The sequence below is a fragment of the Engystomops pustulosus genome, chromosome 11 (genome assembly GCF_040894005.1).
Source record: "Engystomops pustulosus chromosome 11, aEngPut4.maternal, whole genome shotgun sequence".
In the NCBI taxonomy this organism is placed as follows: domain Eukaryota; kingdom Metazoa; phylum Chordata; class Amphibia; order Anura; family Leptodactylidae; genus Engystomops; species Engystomops pustulosus.
In genome coordinates, this window is record NC_092421.1 from 55,951,191 (window position 1) to 55,966,424 (window position 15,234).

The following is a 15,234-nucleotide window of genomic DNA, read 5'->3' on the forward strand; positions in this document are numbered from 1 at the left end:
ACAGGTTGGAAGAGGCAGTGGTGGGGCCAGACGAAGAGGCAGGGCCAGAGCAGGTGCATCAGCACCAAATGTGTCACGTAGTGAAGCTCCCGTGGCGAGGGCTCCCGCGGCGAGGGCTAGATTTTCAGAAGTCTGGAGGTTCTTTAAGGAAACACCGGATCACCGACGGACTGTGGTGTGCAACCTTTGCCAAACCAGGATCAGCAGGGGTTCCACCACTACTAGCTTAACTACCACCAGTATGCGCAGGCATATGAATGCTAAACACCCCACTCAGTGGCACCAAGCCCGTTCACCACAGGCCGTGCACACCACTGCTCCTTCCCCTGTGTCAGCTGATAGTCAGCCCCCTGCCCAGGACCCTGGCACAAAAACCCCATCGTCGCCTCCACGATCCTCCACAGCATCCACCAGCGTTCAGCTCTCCATACCCCAGACGCTGGAGCGGAAACGCAAATATAGTGCAACCCACCCGCACGCCTAAGCCCTTAATGTCCACATCCCCAGATTGCTTAGCCTGGAGATGCTGCCCTATAGGCTAGTAGAGACCGAGGCCTTTCGCAACCTCATGGCGGCGGCCGCCCCTCGGTATTCGGTCCCCAGCCGCCACTACTTTTCCCGATGTGCCGGCCCAGCCCTGCACCAGCACGTGTCAGACAACATCATCCGTGCCCTGACCAACGCCGTTTCTGACAAGGTCCACCTGACCACGGACACGTGGACGAGTGCTGCCGGGCAGGGCCACTATATATCGCTGACGGCACATTGGGTTAACTTGGTGGAGGCTGGGACCGAGTCTGACCCTGCGGCTGGTCATATACTGCCGACGCCGAGGATTGCGGGGCCTACCTCGGTCCAGGTCTTTCAGGCCTACTATGCCTCCTCCTCCTCCCACCCCTCCTCCACCTCCTCCTCCGAACTACCATCCGTGGGCATGGCGCCATCAGTCGCTAGCTGTAGGCACAGCAGCAGTGCCGTCGCTAAGCGACAGCAGGCGGTGCTCAAACTGCTGAGCCTAGGCGATAAAAGGCACACCGCCCAAGAACTATTACAGGGCATCACGGCGCAGACTGATCTGTGGCTGGCACCGCTGAACCTGAAGCCAGGCATGGTTGTGTGTGACAACGGCCGTAACCTGGTGGCGGCTCTGCAACTCGGCAGACTGACACATGTGCCATGCCTGGCCCATGTGTTAAATCTGATAGTTCAGCGTTTCCTCAAGACATACCCCAATCTGTCTGATTTGCTCACGAAGGTGCGCCGCATCTGTGCGCATTTCAGGAAGTCCAGCACAGATGCTGCCACTCTCAGGGCAGCGCAGCGCCGCCTCCAACTGCCCGCTCACCGACTGTTGTGCGACGTGCCCACGAGGTGGAATTCAACATTAACCATGTTATCCAGAGTTTACCAGCAGCGCAGAGCGATTGTAGACTGCCAGATGTCAACTTCCACCAGAACTGGTAGTCAGGTCAGTCAGCTTCCTCAAGTCTACAATGAGGAGTGGACGTGGATGTCTGATATCTGTCAGGTGCTGAGTAACTTCGAGGAGTCAACACAGATGGTCAGTGGCGATGCCGCCATCATCAGCCTCACCATCCCGCTGCTTGGCCTGTTGAAAAACTCTCTGATCAGCATGAAGTCGGAAGCTTTGCGCTCATCACAAGAGACGGGGGAAGAAGATTCCCTTGTTGATAGCCAAAGCACCCTTAGGTCTTTTTCTCAGCATATATCGGAGGAGGTGGAGGTGGAGGAGGAGGATGAGGAGGAAGAGGAGGAGAATGTTGGCGAGACACAAGAGGGGACCATTGTTCAGTCCTTCACTGTTCAGCGTGTATGGGCAGAAGAAGAGGAGTTGGAGGAGGAGGAAATGGACAGTCAGGCCAGTGAGGGGAGTGAATTCTTGCGCGTTGGTACTCTGGCGCATATGGCAGATTTCATGCTAGGCTGCCTATCCCGTGATCCTCGCGTTCAAAGAATTTATTCCAGCACCGATTACTGGGTATTCACTCTCCTGGACCCACGGTACAAGCAAAATCTTTCCACTCTCATCCCTGGAGAGGAAAGGAGTGTGAGAATGCATGAATACCAGCAGGCTCTGGTGCACAAGCTGAAACAGTATTTCCCTTCTGACAGCGCTAGCGGCAGAGTGCGTAGTTCTGCGGGACAAGTAGCGAGGAAGAGTAGGCGAGCAGGCAGCTTGTCCAGCACTGGCAAGGGTACGCTTTACAAGGCTTTTGCCAGCTTTATGTCACCCCTGCAAGACACTGTCACCTGTCCCCAGTCTCGGCAGAGTAGGGCTGATCTTTACAGAAAGATGGTGAGAGAGTACGTAGCTGACCATACCATCGTCCTAAATGATCACACAGCTCCCTACAACTACTGGGTTTCAAAGCTGGACATGTGGCACGAACTGGCGCTGTACGCCTTGGAGGTTCTTGCCTGCCCTGCCGCTAGCGTGTTGTCCGAGCGTGTTTTCAGTGCAGCTGGTGGCATCATCACCGATAAGCGTACACGCCTGTCGACTGACAGCGCTGACAGGCTGACGCTTATTAAGATGAATAAAGCCTGGATTTCTCATAATTTCCAATCTCCACCAGGTGAAGGAAGCTCAACCTGAATAATTTATGCACTCCTCCTCCTCATTTTCCTCCTTCTCCTCCTCTTTGTACACTAAAGCAGAGGAAACTGGCTATTTTTTGACAGGGCCCACTGGCTCTAGCTATAGTACTTTATGCATTTAATTTTTCTGGAGGGCCACCTACCCGGTCCTCTGTTTTAAACAATTTTTGGGAGTGCCACATACAGGCACTCAATCTATTCAATTTTTCTGGAGGGCCACCTACCTGCTCCTCTGGTTTGAAAACTTTTTTGGACTGCCACATACAGGCACTCAATCTATTTCATTTTTCTGGAGGGCCACCTACCTGCTCCTCTGGTTTGAAAACTTTTTTGGACTGCCACATACAGGCACTCAATCTATTTCATTTTTCTGGAGGGCCACCTACCTGCTTCTCTGGTTTGAAAACTTTTTTGGACTGCCACATACAGGCACTATCCAAATTAAATTGTCTCCATAGCAGCCTCCACACGTTGTCTCCATTGCTACCTCCAAAAGTCATCCATATAGCTGCCTCCATACATGGTCCCCTTATCAAACGAGGTGTGTCAGGCAGAAATTTGGGTTGTTTTCATGGATTCCACATCAAAGTTGTTAACTTTGTCGCCACCCTGCTGTGTAATCCACAAAATATACTGGCAAACTTTTACCATTTACGGATATTATTTCAGCGCTTCTTGCGCATCTGTTTACATTCCCCTCACCCGCCATATCCCAAACTTATAAGAACGCTACTACACTTAACTTGGTGGAGGCTGGGACCGAGTCTGACCATGCGGCTGGTCATATACTGCCGACGCAGAGGATTGCGGGGCCTACCTCGGTCCAGGTCTCAAAGGCCTACTATACCTCCTCCTCCTCCCACCCCTTTTCCACCTCCTCCGAATTACCATCCGTGGGCATGGCGCCATCAGTCGGTAGCTCTAGGCACAGCAGCAGTGCCGTCTCTAAGCGACAGCAGGCGGTGCTCAAACTGCTGAGCCTAGGCGATAAAAGGCACACCGCCCAAGAGCTATTACAGGGCATTCCAGGGCAAACTTTTATCATTTACCGATATTATTTCAGCGCTTCTTGCGCATCTGTTTACATTCCCCTCACCCGCCATATCCCAAACTTATAAGAACGCTACTACACTTGATCTTATACGAAAGGTTCTTAGAAGTGCTGTTTGGGGAGTAGCCTAGAGACAGGGGCTTGGATTGGCGAAAGCTCGCCTGGAAGCGGAGCGCCAGCTCCATCCCAAGATCCAACTAACATAGTTTTAACTGCAGCACCTTTAATCTACTACTAGTTCACTGCCTCCATAATAATAATAATAATAATCTTTATTTATATAGCTCCATCATATTCCGTAGCGCTTTACAAATCATAGGAAACAAATACAAATGTAATGTAACAGAGCACAACATTTGTATGGAACAACAGGAGTGAGGTCCCTGCTCGCCAGAGCTTACGGTTTATGAAGATGATGGGGTAACACGAGGTAAAAGAATATTTAATGGTCAAGCCATTCTTCTTAGGGAATAGAACAAAATATAATAAATGGAATTGCTGTCGCTTGAACCACTCAGCCGTCATCTTATATACCAGGTCCAGGGTGAATGGGACTGCAGAGAAGTCTGGTGCCTGTTGGTTGCTGGATAACAGATGGGAGGACGACACAGGACGGGTTAGTAGAAGAGTTAAAACTTCATGCAGTTAATGAGTGTTATAGGCTTGCCTAAAGAAATGGGTTTTAAGAGCACGTTTGAAACTTTGGAGGTTAGGTATTAGTCTGATAGTCCGGGGCAGAGCATTCCATAGAATTGGTGCAGCTCTAGAGAAGTCTTGGAGACGCGAGTGGGAGGTCCGCACTAGGGTAGAGGTTAATCTAAGATCACTGGCGGATATAAGAGCATGGGTTGGGCGATAGACTGAGATAAGAGAGGAGAGGTAGGGGGGTGCAGCATTATACAGAGCTTTATGGATGAGGGTTATTATTTTAAACTGTATTCGAAAGGAGACTGGCAGCCAGTGCAGCGACTGGCATGAACTGTAGGCATACATGGTCCCCTTATCAAACGAGCTGTGTCAGGCAGAATTTTGGGTTGTTTTCATGGCTTCCACAACAAACTTGTTAACTTTGTCGCCACCCTGCTGTGTAATCCACAAAATATACTGGCAAACTTTTATCATTTACCGATATTATTTCAGCGCTTCTTGCGCATCTGTTTACATTCCCCTCACCCGCCAAATCCTAAACTTATAAGAACGCTACTACACTTGATCTTATACAAAAGGTTCTTAGAAGTGCTGTTTGGGGAGTAGCCTAGAGACAGGGGCTTGGATTGGCGAAAGCTCGCCTGGCAGCGGAGCGCCAGCTCCATCCCAAGATCCAACTAACATAGTTTTAACTGCAGCACCTTTAATCTACTACTAGTTCACTGCCTCCATACATGGTCCCCTTATCAAACGAGCTGTGTCAGGCAGAATTTTGGGTTGTTTTCATGGCTTCCACATCAAACTTGTTAACTTTGTCGCCACCCTGCTGTGTAATCCACAAAATATACTGGCAAACTTTTATCATTTACCGATATTATTTGAGCGCTTCTTGCTCACCTCCTTTGGTTCCTCTCTGCCACCCATTGGTTTTAAGCCTGAGTCCATTTGGGGTATGTTGCCAAGACACTCTCTAGCCTGCCACTGCTGCCGCTGCCTCTGCATGCCGTCCCCTATAGTGTCATAGTCAATTATTGGATGTTTTAGATACTATCTAGCTTCATTCTGTCACTCTGTCATGGCCATGCTGTTGCCCATAATTTTGGCATAATGGTGCGTTTAAGCAGCCTCAGAGGCATCCATGCATGCTGCCCCTGCTGTTTCCTGTCCATTTCCGTGGTGTTTCCATCCTTTTCTGAGGTTTCCAGGTGTTTGGCCAAGCTTCCCTGTGCAGAGCCTTGGTCCCCTTGAAATATGCTCGAGTCTCCCATTGACTTCAATGGGGCTCGTTATTCGAGACGAGCACTCGAGCATCGGGAAAAGTTCGTCTCGAATAACGAGTACCCGAGCATTTTAGTGCTCGCTCATCTCTAGTTAACACTTTAACTTGTGTAACAACTGCCGGAACATAATGTACAAAACATGTTCCCCTTGGAGATCAATAAAGTATTATTGTATTGTATTATATTTCTAGTGTTCATGCATGCCCTGTTTATTTCAGATACTGTTTTCCTTATTCTACGTATACATTGCGTAGTTTAATGGGTCTTTATTCTGCATGATTTGTGGCCATTTTACCTACTTTTCTCCGCCTTCATGTGTATTGTGCATTCTACTTTTTTTGCTTCTGTGCTTATATCTTGAAACATAAAACTAAATAAATACACATACAAATAGGGTAACTATTTAAAAAAAAATCACCAAAATGCACATATTCAGCCTTTATGGACACAATTAATAAACGGTAGGCCACAAACTCCAGTATCATGTATAGTAGTAGGTTATGTTCAAATTCACAGCAACTATGGACTAAAAGTTTAACTCTTAATAAAAGGTACAAATTGAAGGTTCTCTTTTACTATCTGTCTTAATGCACTTCAGTGTTAAAATGTAAAGACTCTTCCTCTCTTTTAGCCCAAGAAATAAAATACAGCGCAAAAACTTTGGCCTCAGATTGTCATTCCTTTCGACCAAAATAGAAAGTAATTCATTTAAGAAGCTGAGACTGTGTTACAATTGCTAAGTCATTGTTGGATAGCCTGACCCCACACCCAATTCCTCTGAGTCTTTATGAATTACTAATTAGCCACACGGAGGACGACATGGCACGTAATTGATGAATTGCGCTAATATTCTTTTTGCCCAGGAATTGGGTGACTTCTTGTGCTCCAGCCCAGTGGAAACTTATTAAGACAATTTATCATTTCCTAAGTTACTAATGTGTCTTCCTAGCACTATTGTTTTTAATGCTTTTTCTAAGAAAAATTCAAGTTGAACAAAAAAATTCTACACTTTAATCTCTAAAGAATGTGAGGCTCCACGATGTATTGTGGTTAAATAGCACATAGATTATATTTTACATGGTGATAGATCAAGACCTATAATCAATACAGAAACTGGAGATGGACCATCCATAGTAGAGAGCTTGTTTGTCATTTCCTTGGTGATATCAGGGAGGATAGGCATCTATAGCTGATGTTCAGTAGTCATTTACCCACAACCCAGACCACAGTGATGTCTAGTTGGTGATTGTCTTCTCTTATATTTCTGCCCTCTACCCAAACACTAGGGTAACTCTTTGCTCATGCTTCCACTGAGTAGTGGAATATAATATAGGTTTCAGCAGTAGCCCGGGGCCCAAGCCGTCTAGGGGGCCCATGGCCACCCAAACGACCCACCAAATTTTATACTGAAAAGGACCTTCACCTATGAAAATCTTTGTACATCTGTTCTTGCTCTCAATACACATGTACAAAAGAGAAATTTCATGACCTTTGAAGGTCCCCCAACAGCCCTGAAAGGATCTCTCCAAGATGCTTGATTCTAGTACCATATGTAGTAAGTGAATTCCAGACTGCCCATGGCAGTCTTAATCCACCCCTGCTTCCACCACACTGTGGTTGCCCCAAATGTTTTTTCTCATATTATTTAGATAATACCTAAGGATCCCAATTTTTAGGTTTAATATGTTATTTTTCCTAAGTGTGTTGATTTTCATGCTTCTTTGTGTCTTTCTGCATAATTGAAGCTCAGGTGTTCACTATGATCTTTGTTGTTTCCTTACACTAAGCTACCGGAACAAGAAAATGTGTGAAGATTGGTACTAGACCATGTAAGCATAACATAAACCCACATCTCTAGACCCACATTACTGAGGAGAGAAGCCCCTATTTCTTACCGGAAAAGAGAGATAACATGAAAAATCTGCTCTTTTATACTGAAAGCATCACAAGGACTATAGATTTAGTTTAGGTTCTACTGTAAGCAAGGAAACGGAAACAATGTGTGGAAATGGTTTCTAATGTGATCATGAAAAGAAGATGCCAGTAGATGAATGGAATTGCTGTAACCAAAATCTCTACTTACTACCAAGGCCATTAAACACTACTCAGTTCTCCTTCTTCCCCTTTTTGATCTGTCTTCTGGCTCTTACACTGTTGACCACACCCTCCTGCTACTCTTCTAACTTAGAATCACATTGGTCTTCAGTAAACACACATTTGTATATCTCCACCTCTTTATCTGAACTTCTCTTGTTGGCATCCCAAAAGGTTCTATCCAAAGACCTGCTACTACTTTTCTTCATCTTTACCTTTGGTCTAGGACTCTACAGCAACTTGTCCCACCCATTAGCAAATGCAGCTGAAAATATTAACTATGACATACAAGGCCACCCTCAACCTGTACCCTCTGACCTAATCATCTGATGCCTTCCCACTCGTAATCTTTGATGCTTACAAGACCTCCTGATTTGCTCTGCATTTCTCCTGCCATTTCCCTGAGTGGTTTTGCTTCATATTCTTCTCAGTGAGCCTCCTGTAAACTGAGGCTGACCTAGACATTGGTAAAATCTTCATATGTATAAGTAATGCCTGATCTGGACTCCTACTAACTGACGTCTTGCCCAACTACCCCTTACTTTGGACTTTTATTGTTCTCTGGTTAGCACTCTCCTGAATCGGCTGAATTTAGTTGGTTTATCATCTTCGCATGAATTCGTTTAGGGATTGTCACCCAGTTGGGGGATGTCATTTAGGGTGACCATAAAGTAGGCAAGGAAACCTAGGTGTATTAGTATCGGGGCTCAATATCCCTCACCTAACCTGACATCACAAGTACTTCCCCCACACTCTAGAACTCACTGCCCTAACATATCATATTTCCAATTACAGTCAGAGGCTTTAAATGAAACTTAAAGATCCTCAGTTTCAGAATCCCCTATAAACTAATGGAGGTCATTTATCTTTAGTCAGGACATTTGTGTATGCCTTCTTCTGGGTTTTCAACTATGTCTGTTGTTTTTTGTGCCTTTTTTTTAAAAAGTCCCAAAAATTGTTGCAAATTCTTCTGCAAAACGCCTCTAAACTTTTGCCTACACCTGCTAAAGAGGAGGAAAAGTCGCAAACTTTGGCTCAAATATGGAAATGACCCTAAAAAGAGTAATAGAAAAACAGAGAAAAGCCTGAGATTAATGACCCCCATAGTAACCATGCGGCCACTATGCTTTAGATTCTAAGCTCTCAAGAGCAAGGACCTGTTTCAATTTGTAGCAGTTCAGAAATCCAGCTAGTTTTTCGTTTGCAGTACTTGTTATTGTACATGTTCTATGTACTAGGTATGTAAATACCTCTTTAGATGTACTAATGGTGCTTATGGTGCTCCACTAATGGTGGAGTTAGAGAAGCATAAAGAGTAATGTACAGAGTAAAGACGTTCAAAAAACAATAGACTTGGCTTTTCTGGTAGGAAAAACCTCCCAGAAAATGTAATACTTTGATAAATTTACAGGGAGTCTACTACCTTCAGGGGAAATGATTGTAAACCGAGCACACTTACATGCTTGTGTGTGCCCCCTCTGCTGAGATCTTCTTTTAGCTTTTTAAGCCCTTGTTTGCAGGAAAGGCTTTAAAATTATGAAAATGAGCCTTCGGGGCTACAGGCAACGATAACATCTATTTGCATAATTTTAAAAAGCCTCTTTTTTTGTACAGACCAGAACATTAGAAGCTAAAAGATGAGCAGATCCTGTCATTTGGGGAAAAAAACACCAGCATGTAAGTGTGCTTGGATGTCCTTTAAAGGTTTGTCACTCTTCTTGGTAGGTGAAGGTCCATGAGCTATGACATTTACAGTTACATGAGAACCACGTTACCTTTTTTTTTTTAACTGTATTTATTGAGAGTTTTTCCAATTTGATAAGAGAACAAGACCCCCAACATAGGGTCATCAATACAAACATTGGGTCTTGGACCCACAGGAGAGAGGGCCGGGAAAGGAAGGGGTATGGAAGAAAAAGGAAGGGAGAAGTTCTATCACAATACCTTATTTTATGCATTAAGAGGAATCTCCACCAATGGATCTTTTTTTTTCTAACAAAATAAAATAGACTTATTTTCCAGGATTGTTGCATCGAATCTGTCCTTTGCGTCTTCCTGCTCACTTGGGTGTGTTGTATGAGATTAATATTTACTGTTCAACAGTCAGGAAAGGAATCATCTTCCCATTGTATTCTAATACCTCTTCCTACTAATTCTGCCCTCAGTGTTTGTATTATATGTTACTATTGTCCACCCTGTCTGTCAGCCTAGACATAACTTATGTTTATACCATGTTAATTGTATTGAAATATTGTAACACTGCTCTTGTTATTATCACCTCTCGTTCCATTGGGACAGTGTCTATCCAAATTCATAGAAGTCTGAGGATTACACTGCTTGGGATTTTATTGTATAATCCAGGACTGACAACAACTGAAAATAGTAGCGACAGTCAAAATGTCCTTATGCCTTCACTATTTTGGAAATCAATTTGACTCTATTATTAATTTTTTCTTGCTGCCCAAGAAAGTAAAGCATCCTCTCAATTCCATTGCATCTAAAAGTATCCAACTCTTTGGAACTGTGGTGTACCAAAACTTTACCCCAACACGTAGGTCGCTATTGAGATCAAGGTATGATGAAAAAATTGCTAACATTGTCCATGGTGACCAACTTACCAGTAGCAACAGGGATCAGGCATGACTTTATTAAAAAATATGTGTAAATAACCAACCAATTTACTGGGAATCCTAGTAATAAGTGTTCCTAATTGGTCAAATAATAGTGGCATGTAAAGGGGCCTTCATGCAGTAGCTAGTTCTTTATTTGGTTCATAGACTAGCTTGAAGGGTTTGGCCACCCTGAGGTTACCCATGGGTCACCCATGTTATACTTGCCCTGTTAAACTTTCCTAGAAGCAGCCAAGTGCCACCAGCCAAAAGATTTAAGGACTTTCTGTTATGTCCTGTGTCCTGTCGGCTTCTGGTAGATAAAAAGGCTGTGCTCCCTCCTTCCTAATAGGAAGTGTCTCCTCTGCTGGCCAGAAGGATCATGTGAGCCATCCAGAGACTCGTGGTGGCTCAAAGGAAGGTTTAACAGGCCAAGTATAATATCGGCGACCATATTAGAGTAACCCACTTAGGCTGCATTCACACACATGTATGGGGGACGTATATACGGCCGATATACATCCCCCATACACTTCTATGGGCTCACGGCATGGTACGGGAGCGGTACGGTGCAGCACACGTGCGGCACCGTACCGCTCCGTAGCCCGGGAAAAGATAGGACATGTCCTATCTTTTCCCGTATTACAGCGCCGTGGCCCATACATCCCTATGGAGAGGGCGGGGGTGAGCGGCGCTCACCTCCTCCTCCTCTCCCCGCGCTGCCGTGTGCCCGCCGTACTACAGTGCGTGGGCAACGGCAGTGTGCATGTACCCTTACTCTGATAATCTTTCCTAATGTTGTCAACCCCTTTAATGTTGCTTTGTACCTACACATGACTGTTATTATGCCTGTCTTTATATGTCACAAAACATCTCTAACTCATTGAGGTATGGACTTCACAAGACATCTTAAAGTGCTTCAAGGTATCGAAAGGTCATCATGTATTGAAAGCCACCTTTAGTAGATGTTAAGGACTACCTACCAGGGACAACCTGCAAGACATTCCATTTTAGAGATGCTCTTACCCAGTCATCTAGTCATCAAGTTATCTTTGATCTTAACACTCTCTCCCACTGTCATCACATCAACTTCAAGAAGTGACTGTTAATTGGTTTCAACGTTACGACTGGTGAGTTCTCCTGCCTTCTGATGACATTATAGACATAACCGCTTCGCTGAACTATTGGCAACTGTAACCAAGAAGGCTTATTACATTCCAGATCTCTGGATTTTGGTATTTTACTGTACTTTACCCCCAGGCTACAATAATCAGCTATAACAGTTATCACAGGTGTCTGTAATTAAGCTTTATTGTTAATCCCAGTTTTTATGACAATCGAACAATTTTAAAATCAAATTGTCACAGAGGACAGAAACAATTTTGACTGGGGTTACAATTGTAAAATATACAAATCTGACTTATTCAATTTAAGAACAAATCTACAGAAACTATGTAACCCGGGGAATGCCTGTATTTGAAAATATATTATATATATTTCATACAACATGTTTTATTGGAATATGCGGTTCTGGAACTTGGAATATGTGACGGCTTCAGCTTTACATAATAATATAAAGCCACACTTTCATGTTCTGTGTTGTAAATTATATTATATTCAACCAAATATTGTTACGGTTATCGGCTTCAGATCTGTGGTCATTTAGTACATAAAGTATCTAATATGCTGATAGCAAGAACCATAGGCACATTGCAAGGACCACAAGTACACAGAACCATATACTGTCTATTAGATACTTCAAAGAATCAGTACAAAGACATTTTTCAGCCACCAAATTAAATCTGAATCATTTCTGATTCTCTTTGGATGCTTAGGAAGAAGGATTGGATGAGAGAAACATTTTTAAAAAATTGTAAAAAAAAATCTAAAAGATTAGAGATTTTTATGAAAAATCTGTGTTTGAAAAGACTAGATTGGGTTATGCACCACTGCCTTAGAAAGTTAAAGTAACATCAGGTGGATGCAAATTGAACTTCACCAAAAATTTCAGTAAATCGAATCTTAGGTGATTCGATCATCTCTAACTGTGTAGTAGTGAAAGATTAGCAGCACTAACCCAAGTTGGCCACTACACAGTGGGGTGAAATCATTAAAACTCGCAGACAGAACGCCAGTCTTAAAATTCCTTCCGCGGGCGATCCTGCACCCATATTTACTAAGAGGCTCCGGCCTCTAAGTAAAAATGGCCACAAACTCCGCCAATTTGGATCTTTAGACCAGATCAGAACTTTTTGCCATAGTCTCTGCCGGTCTTGTCCTTTGCCCACCCTGCTCCCCGCCCAGTCTCCGAAACTCTGAAACCCCATGGGTTAGGAGGATTCATGTGGTTTCTCCGACAGTCTCCTTATACTTTGTTGGCACCTTTGTTGTTTAGTATTGAAATCCTAATGATGCTGGGGCACATTTATCATACACTGGGCGGCACGATAGCTGAATGGGTAGCATTTATGCCTTGCAGCGCTGGGGTACTGGGTTCTAATCCACCCAGTTCAACATCTGCAAAGAGTTTGTATGTTCTCTCCGTGTTTGTGTGGGTTTCCACCGGGTCCTCCAGTTTCCTCCCACACTCCAAAACATACTGGTAGATTGTTTATATTGTGAGCCCCATGGGGACAGGGACCAATTTGGCATGCTTTGTGCAGCGCTGTGTAATCCGTGTGCTATATAAATAATTATTATTATTACACTGAAGCATTGTTGCCCCTGCCACCGACTCGGCCGTCTATCAGGAGGCGTCATTGGGGCACTTCTAGACCAGTTCTGACATGTCGTACATTTGTACCATAGTCTGCGCCTGGCTATAGGTGTGCAGCTGCTACATGCCGGCCCACTGCGTGCGCTGGAGTCGCCGCCTCCCTGCCCAATCGTCAGAGAAGGTGCAATTCCCAGCAAAGAGCTTTTTTCAGGCATACAAGTTGTGATAAATCCCCCACTATCTCCATCTATCTATCTTTATATACGTAGATCGAGCTATAATTTTGTTTATCTTCGTATGACACTTGTATCCCTTAAAAGCCTTTTTTATGTAACATGAAAGAACAAGATGAGCTCGATTGATTCTGGGACACAGATTGTGATGTCAAAACGCTTGATTTAACATAAGACAAAAGACCTTGTCTATGGGAGCAGCGGGCAAAGCGTGAAATCCTCACGGCAGCTGATAAATTGTTCTACACAGATGAAGACATGTGCCCTATGGTCCTCATGACCTAACCAGTGAATACATGCAGAGTCGAGGAGAAAGGGCACATTTAATAAAGTCCATTGTCTATCTAGGAAGCTATTAATATTATACTGAGTCTATTGAGTTCCTTCTATGTCTCATATGGTAGGAGATGAGTGCTTACCCTCCGGGGGACTCTATTTAAATGTTACTTTAAGCTTTACTCAACAGATCACTGGTGAATACGTTATAATTAATGTCTCCTTGGTCATCACTAGGTTCCTGTTATAGAGAAACTGCGAAGAGAAGAATTAGGACAACATTGGAAAATTCTATGGATTGGGAAATCACTTTTATCAGAATAAATATGCAACGGAGATTGTGAGTGAAGGGAATTTGTAGTATCAAGGAAATGTAAGATGCTGAAGAATTCCTGTAATTTTAAATAATGATCATATGTAATAATTCCTCTGCCTCAAAATGCAGCTGCACATATTAAAAGGGGGATTGTAAGCTCTTGGGAGTAGGGTCCTATAATTTTATATGACTATGTTATTGTTCTGTAATGTAGTACAGGTGGTCCCCGAGTTACGTCCACAATTGGTTTTGCAGGTTTGTTCTTAAGTTGAATTTGTATGTAAGTCGGAACTGTATATTTTATAATCGTAACCCCAGACAAATTTTTTTGGTGTCTGTGACAATTGTATTTTAAAAATGTTGGATTGTCATAAGAACCAGGATTAACACTAAAGCTTCATTACAGACACCTGTGATAACTGTTACAGCTGATCATTGTAGCATAGGGCTAAAGAATAGTAAGTTACCCACATCCAGAGGTCCGTTTGTAACTAGTGGTCGTCTGTAAGTCGGGTGTTCTTAAGTAGGGGACTGCCTGTATTTTATTTGTAAATGTCCCCCATGATCTGTAAAGTGCTGCAGCATATGATGGCGCTATATAAATGAAGATTTATCATTATTATTATCTATGTATTTATACAGCACCATTATACAACTTAGCAAATTACAGATCATGGGGACAAGTACAGATAAAACAAGACATTGCAGAGTAATAACATGGTCAGATGAAACAATAGGAATAATATTATTCTAGTGCTAACCAAAAAATACCCCAAATCCTATGCATTTGTATAAATGAATCAAAAGTAATTTATGAAAAGCCCCTACATAGATTGAATTTTATTGTTTATCAATTTTTTTTAATTTCAATGTGCGCTTTCCCTAATTTTGTTTCCCAAAATGCAACTGAGTCCTGTGTTTTGTTTTTTTCCAGTAATTTTGCTGTAGGCTTAATTTTAGTTAAAAAAAAACTGCACAAAGATGTTATACAGGCAGTCCCCGGGTTACATACAAGATAGGGTCTGTAGGTTTGTTCTTAAGTTGAATTTGTATGTAAGTCGGAACTGTATACTTTATCATTGTAATCCCAGACAGAACTTTTTTGGTCTCTGTGACAATTGGATTTTAAAAATGTTGGGTTGTCATAAGAATCAATATTAACACTAAAGCTTCATTACAGACGCCTGTGATAACTGCTATAGCTGTTTATTGTAGCCTAGGACTAAAGTACAAGAAATTACCAATATCCAGAGGTCCGTTTGTAACTAGGGGTCGTATGTAAGTCGAGTGTTCTTAACTAGGGGACCGCCTGTACTGCAGTTTTTTTTGTTTCATGCTAAAAAATATCAATGAAAAGCCTAAATACTTCACCAGCCTCAAATTTTTGGGGGG